Here is a 14,555-nt window from a genome sequence, read left to right on the forward strand (position 1 = left end):
AACATGCCGCGCTCTTTTTCCCCACACAGGGTTTTTGTGGGTGAGAAAGTGCTGCAAATCTGCACAAACACTTTAGGTCCTGCTCACAATCCATTGCTGCCCCAGTTCCTCCCACAAACACAGACAGAAGCAGATGCACCAAATCTGTTAGACTGACAGACGTGTATCATGTAATTATCTATGTTTATGTGTGTGGGCTTTGAGGCCAAAAGGTTAAGAATGACAGTTCATAACTTTTCTTGGAATGCTCGAGTTAAACTAGTCTGGGTGAGAATCCCTTCCCGCTGGGTGGAGTGGTTTGAAGTGATCTAGGTCACGTCCGGGTCAAGAAGTCGAGAAAGTGAATTGAACAGCATTTTACATTTTAAAATTCCAATTTATGTTGAAAGTTTTACATAGTTAAGTCCAAGTATATTCAATTGGCCCAATAGTTACAAATAAATATTCAAAGTGACAGAACTTACAGATACAACGGTTTCAATCTATTTAACCGTCACTGAAGCATACTTCCATGCGTGCTTTACGTTGGCATTGTTGTTAAGCAATCCCCTAGAGGGCAGCGCAGTGTCGAGAGTTACAAACAACAACAAACTGGCTGCGATAATGTACCTCTTACGAAACAGGCAAAAGCGGCTGTGTTGTAAATGGCCTTGGTCCAACTAACCAACTCGTCAAGCCTGTATTCAAAAGTTATTTCTTCATCGTGTTCTTTTGTCCTCTAGCTTGAACTATTGTCTACCCTGCCCCCTATGATTTCCAGAGGGACCTCTCCGTTTTTGACTATTTGATCCCTATTTGAAGAAGTGCGCAATCACGGATTAAATGAGTACGAACACAAGGCTCCGTCTGTTTCCACGCATGCATCTAACGTTGAGCATAAATGAGCCTTTGGAGTTCTTCACCTCAAGTTCGAGTTCTGATTTCTGAGAAACCCTCACACAATAGATGACAATCAGTCTCTAACATGACTCAGTAGAGACACAGTAATATTTTGGTGAGACTTGACAGGGTGAATGCTTGACCCTCCGTCTACATCCTCTCCTACCCAAGTTTTACTCACTGCACATGGAAGCCCTCCTGCCGAATCGGTCACAGCTGAGCTTCATGGGGTGTTGGTTAATTGGCAGTTTTTGGGTACGTGCAGATATGCTCCACTATGCATATCTTCCTCAATGTCCCTTGCGTGATTTGCCTCTTTAAAGTGTCCTTTAATTGGCTGCACAGTCACAGTCCCCTGCTTCAACTGTCCCCCGTGGCACCTGATTGTGGCCTATTTGACCCCACAGCCCTGGGGTGAAAGCCTCATATCTGGCAGCCAAAACCAGTCGCCAGTAACTTCCTTTTTTGTTTGTTTTTAGTCTAACCCTGGCTTCATCTAAAACCAGTCACCAGTAACTTCCTTTTTTGTTTGTTTTCAGTCTAACCTTGGCTTCATCTCTTTTTTCCCCCCCCTTTTTCTGTTTCTGTTCATATTAGTTATGAAGCTCATCTCTTTTCGCGGGGGCAATGTTGGGCCTCTGAAAAGTGAAATCTGCTCTGTTTCAACACCCTTTCATAATCCTAACCTGCCCCGTGTTTGTGTGAATGTCAGACAGTTCCTTGGTAACATGCCCGACTCCTCAGCCCCAGAGAAAGGCCTCAAAGGCTCCCCCCTCAGACTTGGCATTCACATCCGTCCTGGGTGATCTGATCGCAAGTGGACAGCTCTAAGTACAGGTGTGAAGCAACATTGAGGACACGTATGAAACCGCATTTGGAGAACGTCTGGGAAGCATGTGGCCACATTCTTTTAGCAGTGTGAACGCAAAAGTGTCCTGTGATGGACCGCCTGCTCTGCTGACGTCCTCTGGCTCGCCAAAGTCTCATAATGAGTTGAAAATATTTGTACTTTTTCCCATACATTGATTTATTTGTGGCCAACGCTGCAATCAACATTGACCGCCTTGTATTGATTTACTGTTTTTCTAGTTTCAACTCTTATTTCACCGTAGAGCCAACAGCCGACTTTTCCCTCAGTCAGACTTTCGAGGAAAATAATGCATTTTGCCTTTACAAGCAGCTGTTAATTAGCTTTGTGTTTGTTTGCATATAGAGCGAAGGGAAAGGAGATGTGGTCACTTGAGATGCTTGTGTGGACATGCTGTGCCGGGTGTGAACTGATGCTGTCCACCAGTGGATGGATCACCCAGATTGCATGTTAATGTTGGTATGAACGGGACAAAAGTCCGACTCTAGAGGACCCTGACTTGCCCATCTGATAAATCTGGCCGTGCCCTCTCCCTATACACACTACCCACTTCCAACTGGGCTGCATCAGCAGTACTGAAAGACCTGAAAGTACTGTGATCCCACCGTGGGGTGTATGGGTATGGCTTCGGCTGCACTACACTTTAATCCCCTTTCCTTTTAACCACAATGGGAAACATGTGCTTACTCTGTGTAGGGTACAGGGCCACCATGGGAGAGGCTGTTTACCTTCACTCTAAAACTAACATTTCACGGCTCCTGTGACCACACTCCTGGTCACTACCTCGACTGGGCTCAACAGATGATAGGAGATAACTTGGTGGCATTTTCGTTTAAGACAAGATAATTCCTTGACACCAGTGCTTATGAATAGAACTGTTTCCTCACTTCTCACCTTGTAAAACACACAAATTAGGTTTTGTTCCACAGTAGGGGAGGAGGGTTTTGCTGTTTAATTTGTGTTATTAAGGAGTTGCTTGATGTAACTTTATTATCCTCTTAAATTTCCATTTTAAAGCTGAAGTTTGGCTCAGCATATGACGCTGATGACTTGAAAGCAAACCTGGGAGCGGTACCTTGGCAAAACGACATCCTAAACCAGAATAATCCTCCATGTTGGGATTTATCATATGTATGGGTCATATCCCACTGCTGTAGATGTGCAAGGTCACAGTCCTTATCACTTCAAGGTGTCAGCTGTAAGACGGTTGTGGCAGGGTGTAAAAGGGGAACCAGCAGCCATATGCCAACCCCGTCGAAAGGAAATGCACTCAAGTAGACGACGCTATCTTTATTTTATGGTTATGTGTGTGTTGTCAGGAATGTGTGCTATAACACTGACCATATGTGTTCTGAGTTATTCTATTCCGTAACCTTTTAGCCTTGCAAGGTTTTTGATTGATTTATTGATCAGTGGCTTGATAATCAGCATTGCTCATCTTCAGTAAATGTCCAAATTATGATGAATACTACGTAAATTGTGAAAGGCTGTAACTGGTATGCACTGACATTCACTGTTATGTCAAAATTCAGCCCGCAGCGATTTGAAACTAGCTGTTTCCTGTTTTTGAAGTATTAGTTAGTACTGCTGTCGTCACATGGTCCTGTGGCTACAGAAACATTCCACATAGGAGTTGCAAGCAGTGCATTCACTTACTAAGCTGTCACACAATTAGGCAAATCATGGACATTCTGAACTTGTTGTCCACTGAACTTCAGATATTTGGAGTTTCCCAAAGACAGAAAAAACAAATGACCACACATCAATATGACTTTAACAAAACAACAAAATGTATCTTTCCAAGTTTTGGTTCTGTACTTTAATTAACTTGAAACCAGTGGCTACCTGGAAAGTTCCAAATCTAAAACCTTGATATGCTTTGGGAAATGACCAGTTAGGTTAGTGAGGGCCAGATCTTGTAAAACCACCAGCACAATGATTTATTGTCCAGTTGCTATAAAAGTAACCATTGGGAGGCTTTGGCGACCACTTCCCAGCTCCTGGCTGGTGGCACCGTGTTACAGATGCCGGCCTCTGCAGGTGTGGGAGGTGATCTGAGGGATGAGTGAGCTCTTCCTGCAGGTAACAGGAGCCTCAGCCAGCTTCCCCCGTTGACCTGCCTAAATCTGCCCTTTGCGGTCGTCTTATCTGAGCATCCATTGCAATCTAACCCAGGGCACAGTCCCTCCGCTCCTCCATTCCCCTCGCTGCTGGTGTCCATCGCTGGTGCTCTCAGATATCACGGTGAAGAGAAAATGACCCGCTCGAGTTGAACTTGAGTTGGGATGACTGACAGAGTCCTGACACCCCATTGTAGCCACAACTATCTCAGCTTCCTGCCACCCACGACTTCCCACCCTCTGACTTCCACAGGATCAAGGGCAAAAAGGAAGACAGATAATGAGCTACTAAGTTTATTTATTTATTACAATGAACACTGAGACAGCAGTGGTTGGTTTTCCAGACTCGACGGAGAAGTAATTGACATTTCCTTGAAAAAGTTGTAAAGACAAATGCGATTTGCTTGTTGGTTGGGCCAGAGGGACATGCTGATGTATTTAAAGGGCTTTCTGATTAGCAGAGTGGAGACTTAATGTAGATCCTGTAGGGACAGAGACTTGTACTTCCTCCAACTGTCTGGGTATGATTAAGCGGACCAGTCCACCATCAGCCAGCCAGCAAGCTGCTTTCGCACTATGACTTAGAATGAAAGAGTTGGAGCAGAAAACTCGGATAGCTGCACATCCGATCACTAACTCTAAAATGTGCAAAGACGTCAAAAGCACCATAGAAGCAAACAGTACCTCATACTGTTTTATTCAAATATTCATGCACTTATTTAATTACTTGTTGAGCTCAGTCAAAGTTAAGAAAACCCCTGGAAAATGTTACTATAATTGAAGCGACTAGTTTTCGAGAGTTCCCTGCGCTAGTGCATCGGGGCTCGGTAACATGAAGAGGACTCGAATCATTTGCGAATCAACTATCATTTGCATTTCTGCCGAACACATAATAAACGTGTTAGCGCATGTGCTCATTCCATAGCGGAGCTGCCAAACAGCAGTCGAGCGCTGCTGAAAGGATGCTTATCACAGCCCCCTATGATTTTCTTTAACAAAGACCTTGCTTTGTTTTGATCTTATGCGAGGGAATCTGTGGCCTGAGCGGCTCTCGTTTTTTTATACTTTCACTGTTCTTGATGTCGGCCGTATACATGCAGTATATTTCTCTGGGTCCTGTAAGTTTCTAGGCACAGTTTTCAGCCTCTATTTCTTGGCCATGCTGATACGCGCAGGGTTGCGTACAGGTTTGTAGGGCAAAATCGGATTAAGCTGTGTGTGTGTGTGTGTGTGTGTGTGTGTGTGTGTGTGTGTGTGTGTGTGTGTGTGTGTGTGTGTGTGTGTGTGTGTGTGTGTGTGTGTGTGTGTGTGTGTGTGTGTGTGTGTGTTGCGTGGACCTGAGCCCCTAGCTTTAAATGTGTGTGTGGACTTGCAGACCTCAGCTTGGAGATGTAATCTGATTTGCAGAAAGGAACGGGTCATTTCACATGACTGGTTTAGAGGACCACTGGCGCAAGGTTGTGCCAGTGCCCTGTGTGTGTGTGTCTCTGTTTGTGTGTGTGTGTGAGAGACAGAGAAAGAAAGAGAGCGCTAGCTTTTGTGCATACACCTACAAGTATATATCTTTTTCCACATAGTGAGCTGCAGAAATATGATCATTTGTTAGTGCAGGCCCCTAAACAGTAGAAATAGGAAGGTGTTGATGTTTGCTGTGTGGTTGAAGGAACCAAAACGCTGCAATGATTCAGTTGTTCTTGGTTTTAAAGGAGATTTATTTGGGAAAGGTTACATGAAAGTGAGGCCACTGCTAATTAAGAGTCGATTACGCATCTGGAAAAAAGTACAGCCCTGCATCAGATGCAGGTTTTGTTTGCAACCTTCTGTTTACACATCACATATAATCAGAGCTTTATTTTGAACTAATGGACCATCAGAAATTATATCAAATAATTGAAATCATCCTATAGCCTCAGCCTTCTTTAGAGGAATACAAGGATCAAATCCCCTGGAAGCTTTGCCTCCGATTCCCCTGGGATTTTTAACATTGTTTGTTGATGTTTTTTCGGGGTGGAGATTCTCAGTTGTTTTTTCAGAGCTGGATGTGGTCCATCATGTGATTTTCATTGAGGAGTGGCCGGAGGAGACGACCTCAGTAAAAGCAAGTGAGCGTGCATGAGCGTGTGTTTGTGTCGCATCTGGCCTCGCTAATAAATGCAGGTTGCTTTCCATCTGGGGGTCATCAGTTATGGTCATGACTTACAGTTTGCAGCCATGTGTGTGCTTGTTGGGTGTGTGTGTGTGTGTGTGTGTGTGTGCATGCTTGTTTACACGTAGGCATGCACAGTACTTGTGAGTTGTGCACATGATCTCTCACTGCACACGCCTCTCTTCTCTGAGAGGTACAGATGTGTGTTTGTGGTGTTTGCCTGTGTGTTTTCTCTCCCAATGTGTGGAGAGCTCATAAGCAGGACGATGCAGCAGGCAGGAAGCTCTGATCCCATCAGGCGTGTCAGCAGGGGCAGTTTTTCATAAGGTAGTAATCTCACCACACAAAGGGGTGTCCAATATTAGAGAGAGCCCCTACCCCTGAGCTAATCAAGACCTGACCAACCCTTCTCCTGGCTCGCCAACCCTGTAAACATTACCTCATCTGGAGGCTTAGCCTAGCCACATGCTGCTCCAGCCTGCTGGTGTACATGATAACTCACTTAGCTCAGTACGATAGCTAAAAGAAACGGAAATATGAGAGGGGATATAAAAGAAATGGGACCGGCACAAAACTACCTAGGGTGCCTGGTGCCAGGGAAAGGTATTTTAAAAGGAAGAATTATTTTACCATGTCCTCCAGAAACTCTGGGAAGCAATTTGCCGGTATTCAGTTTCTCTCCCCGCCGTCCTGTTATTGCTGTTTTCCCCTCAACCCTTGGAGCCTTCAACCTGAAAGGAGGTTCTTAAGTTCAGGCTTTGTGTCACTCGGAAACAGTGCATTTGTTTCCACGGTAACTGGTCTGGGACAGTGAAACTCAGGAGCTGAGAGCACCTTTGTCTGTGATTGGATGAAGACGGTACAGCTTCATTCACATGCTTGTATGAAGAAACCTGCAAGTTTTTTGGTACAATATCTAACTGAACTTGTGGACCTTATAAAATAAAACCAAGTACATTTAAAATGGTAAAATGGAAAAGCCACTTTGAATGCTTCCGTTCTTCTGAACTGCCAGGTGCTGCCGAACTCCACTGAAACCTTAGATTTACATAAACCAGAGTCACGCTGATCTATGTTGCTACTCCTGGTTTGACTCTTTAAATGGTCTGTGAAGATACTGGAGAAGGTCTGATTCATGTGGTCATTATGAACCCGGTGCCTGAAAAATAATGCATCAAGAACGTAGGGCAGCTGATCGTTACTTAAAGGTTCAGTGTGTAAGATTTAGGTGAAAGGGATCTATTGGGATGTTTTCACTAGTGTGTTTCATCTAAATTCTACACATTTTTGTTATCTTTACCCTAGAATGAGCCCTTTTATATTTAAACAATTTATATTTACATCAGGAGTGGGTCCTCTCTACGGAGGCCGCCATGTTTTTTACAGAAGTCCAGACTGGACAAACTGAACTAAAGTTTTTAAAATTTGGTACAAATGTTCATTTGGACTCCTGGTTGAAGGACAAATATCAAGGACATGGTGGCCTCCTGTTCTTGTGATATGATACATCAGGAAAACCAAAAATGAAATAACATCTGGCACGAACATTAACTTGGACTCAATGATGACCTGATTCAAATTTGAATGTCAAATGTCAAAGTCACTGCAACCTCACAAAACTCTTTTGCCTTGTGAAAATATTATCTTTGAACGCTTTGAGGGAATCATTTCAAATTTGGCAGAAATGTTCACACTCACAGATTAATTTAATAGATTTGGGTGGGCTCAGTCAAGGTCCTGGTGGTCTCACAAAACATGTTTTTCGGCCTCTTGAACGTAATATATCTTATATCTGCCTTTTCTTCTCGAATCTACCTTTTGTGGATTTCTTTGAATTTTGACCTGATTTTACTTGGACTCAAAGATGAACCGATCAAAGTTCAGTCGTCTAAGGTAAAGGTCACAGTGACCTCACATGAGTCCGGAAAAAAGTTTATGTTGACCGAAACTGCCCTGGATGGTGGAGGCTTACAACCACAGCCAGTTTTCGTTCCCATGTTTTATTTTATTATTGTTTAAAGATGTGAACATCCAGTAGTTTACAAGAACAAAAAAATACAGGAATGTAAAAAATAAATAAATACAATTTTGTGCACCAAAATAGAATATACTCCTGTTATTTGTTAAGTAATGGAAGTTTGAAACTTTTAACTATAAACCTCCCCATGATAACAGACAGCGGAGGTATTTTCTCTCGTTGTACTGTGGAGAAATAAATATTTGTTGGAGTGTTAATGCAAGTTTAGGCAGAGCTGGACTAAATTAAATCTGATTCCTCCGTTTTTTGGGTTGACGTTTATGTTTACACTTAAATGAGCCCCTCTGAATCATTTCATTTCCCCCGTCCTTTATCTTTTACAGATGATCTCAGATGAGCAACAACAAGAAGAGGCTGAGTAATGGAAACATGATCTTCAGTGATTCAACAGGTAGGGATGACTCTGCTTTTTGTTTGATATTCATTCAGAGGAATATATGGTGCTTTCCTATTAATGGACACAGACCGTTGCAGCCAGAGATTGGTACATCCACTGATCAAATGGAGGCAGTAGTGGTAGTTCACATGTTTAAGAGACATGATCAGGGTGGTGGCACTGGCCTCATGCCCGTGTTCCTGTTTTTATTGTGTAACTCCAGTCATGACAGCACGGTAAAGAATGCAGTTGCACAGAGATATCACTTCAAACACTGCTTTTCTCAGGAGCCTCAGATCCTTTCAGTGGTCCTGAATGAAGATATGCTTTGATGGCCCACCACAGAGTCGGTGGCCTTCAAAGAAACCTGTTGACGGGCTTTTGCGCAGCAGCCAGCAAGCTGAATGAGTGGCACTGTATACGTGCGCCTCTCGGGGTAGCCGTGGGTGTTCTCACTGGGGGTCAAACATGCTTGACCTCAACATGAGTAGTCTCTTTTTTTTGTAGACTTCATGCTTGCATTATCTTCTTTTATTTCCACTACCTGGTTCCCTCAGTAAATGAAGCGGGGCTGTGTGTGTGTGTGGATGGCAGGGAGCCAGCAGACAGGTACAGTAGATGTGCTGATGAGGGAGGGAGATAGGGGACGGCCTCGGTGGCAGCCCCAGGCGCAGACAGGCGTACACGGGCAGGCTGACGCTCAGAGGCAGGTTGGGACGTGGTTCTCTTGCTGATCCTTCTCTACTGGCTCCGCTTCCCGGTGAGGCATAGGTGAGAAACGTGGGAAGGGAAAACCCAGAATGGAGGGCAAGGGAGAGATCAGGTAAAATGAAGGTTGTTGAGAGGTGAAACCGAAGAAGTATAGAACTATAAATAAGTTTAGACGACATTAATCACATTTTTAAAAAGTGTTTGGTTGAAGCTTAGGCCAGGGGAAGAAAGTCGGTAACAGACGGTGATGTGTGAGGCCCGAGGGAAGGAGGGAGGAGTGCAGGGGGAGGTCGCTGAAGAAAGAGAATAAGGCCATATCCGGTACACGGGTGGAACGTGACTTCTAGCAGGGAAACCAGCTCAGAGGTGCAGACAGGCAGAAAGAAGATGAGGAACACTGATGGATGACTACTTATCCTTTGACATGTTGTTCCTTCCCCGGGCAAAGGACAGGCAGGACGGGCCGGTCCTGCCACTTCGCTGCCATGACAACCACGGGGCTGAGCGGATGGTGTGTGGGGCCAGACGACATTATGTCATTGCGTGGGAGGTTGTGAACGCAAGCACAGGTAGAGCAGAGCAGAGGTTGACAGGAGGCCACCTGCCTGCATTACCTCACCTCGGGCTGTTCTCACATTTTGTGAAGAAGCTGATGTTATGCACTGATACAACATGTGCATCCAGCTGTTGTTCTGGATATAAATCAGTTTTCCAAGCTTCCCACACTCATGTTCTAGACAGACATTATATGTCATGTCTTTAAACGCTGGAATCAGATGTGTCTTTGTCATCAGGGTGTTTGTTATTTTTTACTGTTCTGTGTGCCTTGACAATACTAGAGTGACATCTTAATTCTGGCATTGGACTGAAAAAGCCACGCTGCTGGAAGCAAAACACATCTGGGAATTTGCCACCGCAGTTAATGTGATGATTTGATTTGGACGAGGCGCTGGGTTCTTCATCTGCAACTTCTTCATGCCAAGTTGAAAGTGGAAAGTTAGCGATAGCAGCCAAATCAGTTCAACTAAAGGCATCGGCTGAGGAGAAGCTTGTGTCGATCAGTTTTGCATGTTTTATGAGTCTCTAGTTACTCGAGATGACAGTTACCTTTTTGATATTACGAAAAAATAAAGCCTCTAACTTCTTTCGAGTGGGTATGAGAAACATGTGTCACTGTTAAAGCTTCAAGTGGTTGTTGGCCTCCAACAGTCATTAGTTTCTGTATTATGTTTCTAGGATCATGTTAAATCCCGGCTTGGACTGCGGACCAGCATCCCCTGCAGCAGATGTTTGCTCTTGGCATGGCTGCTGACAGCATGAGCTCCATCACTGACAATGTTGCTGCTCAGGACCCGCGCCAGCCCCTTGGACTTGGAGGAGCTCTGACATAAACTCAGCAGGACAGCGGCGTGTACTCCGCCGCTCCGACATTATGGAACAGATCAGTCAACCCTGTCTGGAGAGATGCTCAAGTAGGAAAGCCAAATCAATGAATGTGCATTCGCTGTAGTTTACCACAATGGATCTACATATTATTTGACTTTTTCTAAATTGAACCTGGATTAATATTTTCCTGTATATGCATCTGCTTTTGATATCCAGCGCTTATTCAGACTGTTGTTCATACCCTGTACCGTAGTTGTGACATTTACTGTGTTATTCTGGGACAAGTATCAACAGGCGCTGGAACTGTAAACGGAATATAATCAGATGTTATTTTCATTTTTTAAGACTATTTTTTCGCAAACCGGTGGCAGCGCTTCCACCAGCGCAGGCACACATGAGGTCTGTGGAGTGAACAGCGCAATAAATGTCTCCTGTGGTGTAAAAGCTAATTAATACACGTGATCGAGATTCCTCAGAAGGATCAGTCCATTAGCAGCCATTATCATCACAGTGTTAATGAATGTTAACCTTGAAAACTCTCCTACTCACCCTGCATGTCACTGTGACACTCTGTGTGCGGTTAATATTCCTGTCAGGCTGCGTATTTCCATGATGATTTATTGCAACATAACTTTGATTGTGTTACTTGCAGTAATAAAGAGGTGTATCCAAGCTTTTGTATGTTTTGTTATTGCAGCTGCAGATGTAAGATTATTATCAACTAATAAGATGATTTCATGGTGTTCATTATGCGTCTGCAAATGCGTGTGTGCTGTGACTGTTTGTCATGCTGGCTTCATTACTGGTTTCATTACTGGTTTGGCCAGTATTTGCCAATCTGTTACCGTCTCAATTACCGTCTGTTATCGTCTCTCTTTATACATTTTTTTCCTTTTCTGCTCAGTGGAACAAAATTCATTTTTATAGTGGCAATGGACAAATGTAGTTTAAATGTTGATAAAATGAAAGGTTGAAAATCAGAGGTTTTTACTTAATAGGGTCAGTAAGGGCCCAGATCGAGAAGATCCACCCAATTGGTCAACTTTATTCTGTCATTTAAATCTGCCAATCACGTTTATTTCATCCTCCTTTTCAGAATTTACTGATTTCTGAATTGCTGGTTGGACACAGGGCTGGGTTTCAAAAAACTGTTCCCTGATTGAAATTGATCTTTATTTGAATGATCCGATATCGATTCATAAAAAGGACGAATCGATCCCACTCGGGTCCTTTTTTTTTTTTGGTGCTGCCTTCAGGTGCTGTCAAAAAAACAAAACTCTACACAGAGGACGACCAGGCCAAAGTCTCCAGGTGTTCACAGTTTGTTCATCTACTAAAGTGAACCGGGCTGTTGAACTTGTTTTTTGACATAATTTAAATAAATGACACCTGTATCATTAAAAATAATCTCCAGTGTTTTGTTTAATTGCAGTCCCGTCCGTTCCCAGCTTCCTTACTGGAGCCCATCACCTGCATGCGTGCTTCCATGGGGGGGTAAAAAAGTTCAGTTGCGCTAATCTGTTTACAAAAAGGATTATTCAAATAATAATAATCATTATTGTAATTACACAACAGCTTTGTTGAAATTCCTATTGTGAAGAGTTTTTTTTAAACTGTGAAAAAGTGCCCATCCCAATTTTTTAATTGCCCCCCCCTAGATCCAGGTCTGGTCGAAGTTGGATCAATTTGAAGTGATGCAGCGTAAAAACACATTTACAATTTGTCACAAGGCAAATGACATCATGGAAAGTAAGTCTGCTGACTTTACTTTCTGTAAACCTTGCCTGTATGATGTTGAGGGAGAAGTGTTTTAATGTCACTCTCCGGGTCAAACTGCAGGGACTTTTCACCATTTGGTGAATACGAAATTCCCTGCAACCCCTTGTTTTCCGCAGAAAGACTTTCCAGTGTAGGCCACAAATGCATTTCTTGTTTTCAATTAGTTATTGTAAGTTCAGCAATTCAGCGGCGAATTCCCCTTCAACTGTCTCTCAGCTGGAATTCAATAAAGTTTGGCTGAGGGGGCGGGGGTAGCTGCGGGGGGATGGGACTCTGGTGTGAGAGTGCGAGGTAGCGCCGTTGCTAAGGAGGTAATTATTCCTCAAGGGGTTTTAGCGTATTGTCGTCTTTTTTCTCTGTGATAAAATAAAGTCGGCCGGTCTCGTCTCCATCGCGGGGTGCACAGGCTTAACAATGTCCTGACGAGTTGTTCAAAAGCATCATAGGGATCATATTAAGAATCAAATTTGTGGGGGACGAGGTCAGCTCCATCTGAAAAAGAAAGAGGAGGCGGTGTGAAGGCCCCGGCGCTGATGTTTTGGAAGTTGAGCTTCATGACATCCTCATAGCCCTGCTTACGGTCAACAACATTAGCATGTCGACAATGCACTTCCCCTGCTTGCCTGCCTCCCCCGCCTACCTCCCCTCCTCCCCACTTTTTTTTTTTCACACACACACACACATACACAGCTCAGGGGAAAAATGACCTCGCTGCAGCTCTCAATTCACTGCACTTCTATAGCGCTGAATGGACCGGCTCAACAAAAGGTGACATAATTTTCTCAGGGTTTGATTGGGCCCACTCCATGCTACAGGATGACATCATGCAACACCCCCAAACACATCACAACCAGCACATCAACCAACCCCCCCTACCCCTCTGCTCCATGTTCTTGGATGCTGGGTTGCCAAGACAACACAGTTAGGCCCAGGCTGTGGGACAGGACTTGGCAGTATATTGCGGCTTGGCTGTCCATAATGAGCTCAGGCTGCGTTGCTCTTGTGTTTGCAGTAAACAGTCTTGGGAAATGATAGTGGGAGATGGGAAGGTGGGGGGGGGTGAAGGACACTGTCTTGGATACAATGGCCTCTCTTTTTTTTTCTTTCTTTTTCTCTATTAAGAGTGTTGATGTAACTCTAACTGTAATTGGGAAAGTACTTCAGCAAATGGTGTCAAGCCACAAACTTTTAATGTCAAGCTTTGTGTCGACTGCTTACCCCTCACTTGAAGCGCTGCCAAGTTTTGGTGCAAGTTTCATTGTGTTTCACTTTCTCTCGCCCGAGTTTCGTGTGTGTGTGTGTGTGTGTGTGTGTGTGTGTTTATGGGATGGAAGATGTGGGGGCATATGAATAGGGACGTGGGCTCATGCACAGCTCACAAGCCTGATTAATTTTCTAAGGGCAGTGTGGCGTCTTTAATCTGCCCTCAGTTGAGATTTCTCTTCACCTATTATTTTGTACGTTTTTTTTATTATACCCAGTTTGATTTTTTTATATGTAAGTTTTAATTTAACTTTCCTAAAAAGAGATCCATGACATGATTTCACCGATAAACCCTTTCCCCCACTTTTTATGTACCCACATTTTAGGGCAGTAGTTGGGGTGTTTCTCCATTCACCAGTATATGACGTCAAGTAACAAATACTGGGTTCTCCCACAGTATCAGAGCCAGAAAAGCTGCCATTGGCTGCCTAGCTCAGTTCGGTACAATCTGCGACCCTGACTAATAAATGCCACTTTTCATGCTGGTGCGCATTCAGGACTATTATAGGCCCCGAACACCAGAGTATCACACACATACAAATAGCTGTTTCCCCTTGGAATCGTCGTTAATGAGGATAATTTGAAGTGAGGTTGACATGCAGCCCGGAGCCAAACCTTGTTGGTTCCAAACACTCCTGCAGCATAGACGCCTTTAAGCACACTCCAAACCATTTCCTCAAATTGGGGCTGCATCCGAAGAAAAAATGACACAATTACCACTTGGTCTTGGACAAAGTCCACGCCTCATGTAAAACGTTACCGAAAAGAGTAATGCATGACACATGGTAGTGCTCGTACTGGTGCATACTGGTTTTAATAGACAAAATAAGATAACTTGCTTCTTCTGCTCTTCCCATACAGCTTTCTGTCTTTATCTTGTGCATCATGCCAGGTCCCCTACCCACTTTAAAGTGCCCCTCTCGGCAGGCTTCATGCTTTCCCTTTGGTGATATGATTGACTGTGGTGTGCTGGGCTGGCCCCACCTTGG

The 14,555-nt window shown here is 44.0% G+C and overlaps 1 long non-coding RNA gene across 1 annotated transcript in view; it reads left to right on the top strand.

Annotated features, from left to right (window-relative positions):
* LOC118123483 overlaps positions 1-11,196 on the top strand; it is a 109,630-nt gene extending 98,434 nt beyond the window's left edge. Inside the window, exons 6-7 of the long non-coding RNA XR_004698587.2 lie at positions 8,375-8,442; positions 10,375-11,196. This is a non-coding gene — a long non-coding RNA (uncharacterized LOC118123483). The remainder of the gene's footprint in view (positions 1-8,374; positions 8,443-10,374) is intronic.
* The last annotated feature ends 3,359 nt before the right edge of the window (positions 11,197-14,555 follow it).

This window comes from Hippoglossus stenolepis, chromosome 16 (assembly GCF_022539355.2).
Source record: "Hippoglossus stenolepis isolate QCI-W04-F060 chromosome 16, HSTE1.2, whole genome shotgun sequence".
In the NCBI taxonomy this organism is placed as follows: domain Eukaryota; kingdom Metazoa; phylum Chordata; class Actinopteri; order Pleuronectiformes; family Pleuronectidae; genus Hippoglossus; species Hippoglossus stenolepis.